Source organism: Heterocephalus glaber, unplaced genomic scaffold (assembly GCF_053883595.1).
Source record: "Heterocephalus glaber isolate CG9 unplaced genomic scaffold, H.glaber_assembly_v1.0 deba00000818, whole genome shotgun sequence".
NCBI classification, from domain to species: domain Eukaryota; kingdom Metazoa; phylum Chordata; class Mammalia; order Rodentia; family Bathyergidae; genus Heterocephalus; species Heterocephalus glaber.
Window position 1 is genome coordinate 13,023,739 of NW_028258164.1, and position 4,603 is coordinate 13,028,341.

A 4,603-nucleotide genomic window follows, 5' to 3' on the forward strand; every position below is an offset into this window, starting at 1 on the left:
AAGGCTGATGGGTGAAAGCAAAGATTGGAGCTCCTTGGAAGGAAACAGAAGCAATCCTTCTTCATTTCTCTTTATAGCATTCTAGTGATAATTCTCCCTAGGGTGGGTCTTCCACACCCAGAATGATGCTGAGTAATCTAGTTGAGCATTATTTACTCAAATTGACACAATCAACCATCACATTAACTTTATTTTTTATTAGTACATATTTGTCATACATATTAATCAGATTCATCATAGGAAATTCATACCTATAGATAGCATATTTTAATTCTTTTTTGGCTCCATTTCCCTCCCCACCCTCCAGTCCCTCCTTCCCTCCTGATTTACAAAAGCTTTGTTTCCATTTTTTCCTTTCCATTCTTTTTTTCCCTTTTCCCTTCCTTCCATTCCTCCTCCTCCCCCTCCTCCCCTCCTCATTTGAATATTTTCTTCCTACCTCCTGATATCTATCAACTATTTTGGTCCTTATTTACACTTTTGGTTTTTCACACAAGAGAAACAATGCTATATTTCAACATATGTGTCTGATTTATTTCACTTAAAAGTATGGTTTCAAGGTACATCCATTTACCTAAAAATGTCTTAAATTTATTAAAGGGAAAGGGTAATGGGAGTTGCCAGAGACCCCTGCAGTGGTCCTGGCCTCCTGCAAGCCAGTATGACATCTGTGAGATAGGAAAGTGGGAATTAAAAGAAACACAGAGACAGGAACTTGAGAGAAACTGAGTCTTGGGCTGATCTAAGCTGCCCTGGGCAGCAAAGACAAAGGCCTCCCAGGACATCCAGTGTTTATTCATTCCAAGTGTGGGAAGGAGGGAGCTGGGCAGGCCTTGGGACACCTGCTGATAACAAGTATCAAGCAGGCAGAGCTGTTAAATGAGGGCACAAGCATATTTTAGCTGAAGAGAACAAACAATTCAGAAGGGTGGAATTTAGCTGGAGCCAAGTTGACCTTGACTGGGAGTGAACTCAGCCAAGCTCTGCTACTTCCAATGTGACACAGCCGAATTATGGAGGGGCAAGAAGCTTGTGCTATGATAGCCTGCTGATACTGGGCAGAGGTGTCTGCTACAGTTCATCCTTCTTTATGGCAGAGCAGTGCTCCATTATATATATAAACCACATTTTTTTTATCCATTCATCCACTGACAGGCATCTGGGCTGTCCCCAAGATTTGGCTATTACAGATTGTGCTGCTATAAACATGAGTGTAAATATATCCCTGTGGTATGATGCTTTTAACTCTTTCATAAAGATACCAAGAAGGGGAATAGCTGGATTAAATGGAACCTCTAGTTTTAGGTTTGTTTTTTGTTTTTTTGGTACTGGGGATTGAACTCAGGACCTTGCACTTATGAGGCAGGCACTGTGCCACTGAGCTAAATCCCCAGCCCTAGTTTTAGGGGGTTTTTTTGTACCAGGGATTGAACTCAGGACCTTGGGCTTTGGAGGCAGGCGGCGGCACCACTGAGCTGAATCCCTGGTCCATCCTAGTTTTGGGTTTTTAAGGAATCTCCACACTCATTTCCACAGTAATTTTACCAATTTGCATTCCCACCAAGAGTGGAGAAGGGTTCTTTTCTCCCCACAGTCTCACTGGCATTTGTAATTAGTTGATTACTCTAAATTTAGAAGTGACTTACTGATTACTATTTTAAACAAATCCCCCCTTACCCCTTTAAATATTTACTATCTACTCGTGCTGAATCCTTCCAAGGAGATTGCTCCAGCGTATATCTCCAGGTCCTCACTTTGCTCCTTTTACCAAAAAAAATGCAAAACACAATTCCATTGTGCATCTTAAGGGCTCCAATCATCAAAAACAGGAAAAAAAATCTTTGCAGTAGCCAATTAAGTTGAATAAAAAAATCCACATGAGTGCGGTTTGGTTGGGGCAGGAATCCACTCCTATGTTCCTGGTAATCTGATCCCGCTCCATGAATCCTTGTAATTCATCCTCCCTATCCTAGCCACATTATGATTTGAATCCAGTGATCCAGCTCCAAGAATTGGAATCCAGTGAGCCCTCTCCAATCCAAACCTTTATAACCAGCAAAACCAAAAAAGAGGAGGCAAAATGTTAGATACTATAATCAAAAAAGGTTTCTGAGGAATGATGAGTTATGTCTGTCATCAATTTAACAGATGTACATCAATAACTATCAAATTTCCCAAAACAAGTTTCTGAATGGTGTTCAGATAAATTTTAGAAACTTAAATCATCATAGAGACTAACTGGAAGAAGCATTTTATATTTACAGTTCAACTGATAATGCCAACACTTGTTACTGTACAGCGTATTACAGGTTTTGTGGTTACAGTTATGTAGTTGAAAAGTTTATTGATAGTTACCCACCTAAGTCTAAACTAAATCTAATGTTCCCATCTGCAATTTAATTTGTAAATTAAAGTGTCTTAAACGTGAGTCAATTATGAGTATTAGTTTAAAGGGGAAGGTGAGACTTAAAAAAGTACTCCCAACTAGATTATCTACACCAATACATTGGCATTCTATATTTTGCTTTCATTTTGTCTTAAAAAAATGAAATAGCAATGCTCTTTTATCAGTCACACAGAGGACATGCAGATTTAGCAGTATTGATATTATACTCTATCTCACTGGAATTAAAGACACCCTGTACCCACATGTACACCAACAGCAGGTCACACACTAACAGTTGTAACTAAGCACTGTGACAAATTAGCCAGTTCTTCCCACATTAGTCCCTATTAAAACAAAAAAGGGGGAAGGGAGCAAAATAGTTACAAAATGGGCAATGTTATTTTGCCACAATTGCAAAGGTTTAAAGAGCAAAGCAATTGTAGCTTGATGATAACTGCAAAAGATGTTTGCAAGTGTTTTAAGGTAGATATATATTTTTCACTTTCAACCCTTGCCTTTTAGTAAGGTCAATACTGCCAATTTCATCTGTGACAATAGCACTTGGAGTCATACCATTGCCTCCATTATTGATCTGATCCTCCTCAATCCTCCTTTTGACAATCCTAAAATGATTGAAATGTGCTCCACAATCCTTAATCCAAAGCATTCTTAATCCATCTCTTCAGATAGGTCTACAGAAAGACACATGAAAAGCAAGATAAACATAAGAACTTCCTCAGATAAGATAACCACAAACATCCCCAACATCCCAGTTCACACAAACCAGAGCAGAATAGACATTTACACAATATCACAGTCTGAAGGCACGGAGAGTTAACTAAATTGAAACAATCCTGTCTATGACATCACTTAAAATACAATTTATCAAAGACACGAGGGGAATGTAGATGTCAGAAGCAAGGGGATATTACACAAGAATGCAATTCAACACTTTAGCCCATTCTAAACAAAACAGTTTGAATTAAGAAATGAAAAGATTGTACTGAATAAAGGAAAACTGTATACAACATGGGTTCTACAGAAAGTGTCACCAATCATCTTATGTACGAGAGCGAGATCTGCTATGACGGGGAGAGTAGCGTGGCGATCCTCTGCTTCTCCTTGGGGAGTAACTGCGACTCCTGCTGTTGCTTCTGCTACGACTACGGCTTCAAGATCGAGATCTCCCATAACTTGGACTTCTGGGCCCATCAACTTTAACCCGGATGTAGGCAGTTTCTCCCTCATGAGATCTAAACTTAGTGTTACCCAGTTTTCGAACCGCATAGGTCATATCTTCTTTCCGTACAAACTCCACGACACCAGTGCCATCTCGGTAAACTTCAGCATAACATACGTCACCCTGCTTCACGCATGTGATCCTTTAAATCCTGCCAGCTTCCACTTGGAGGAAGTCCAGAGACAACCGCTCTGTTTTCAGACCGCCGGGATGGGGGCCCATAGCGGCCTCGGGGCACTCCACCACCTCCACCCTCCGCCGCCTCGGCCTGTACCGCGGCCGCTTCGAGGAAACGCCACCCGCAGACGATATCCACCGAGCCATCGTAATCGTAGCCGTCGCGACCGTACACCGGGTCTTCCGCGTCTCGCGGGTCCTACGAAGGCGAAGGGCGGTCCCCCGCGGCGATTCTTGAGATCGATGTCGCGGATAGCGCCGTATTTATAAAACACGTCCTCAATGTCCTTGGTTCGGATATCTGGAGGTAAGTTTCCCACGTAGATACGGCAGTCGTTGTTCCCTGCCGGGCCACGAATCACACCACCTCCGGACAGGGCGGCGACGAAAAGCGCGGACTGGAGAACGGGCCTTCCCACCAAGCCTAGGGCACAGAGGAGCGAATCCGCAGCGGCACCACGTCTCCCCAATTAGTTGATGACTCAATGATAGCCATTCTTTCTAGAGTGAGATGAGATCTCAGTGTTGTTTTAACTTGCGTCTTTGAAATGACTAGTGATGTTGAACATTTTTTCATATATTTATTTGCCATTTCTAGTTCTTCATCTGAGAAGTGTTCATTCATTTCAGATGCCCATTTTTTGTTTGGGTCTTTACATTTGGGAGGTCTGATTTTTTTTTTTTTTTTGGTACTGAAGATCAAACTCAGGACCTTGTGCTTGTCAGGCGGGCATGGTTGAATTCTTTATATATTCTAGATATTAGTCCTTTGAGGAACAGCTGGTAAAATTTTTTCCCAT

The 4,603-nt window shown here is 41.7% G+C and overlaps 1 pseudogene; it reads right to left on the reverse strand.

Moving 5' to 3' along the window:
* Nucleotides 1–2,050: 2,050 nt before the first annotated feature.
* LOC147828970 (serine/arginine-rich splicing factor 1B pseudogene) lies at nt 2,051–4,273 on the reverse strand (annotated as a pseudogene).
* Between the last annotated feature and the right edge of the window lie 330 nt (nt 4,274–4,603).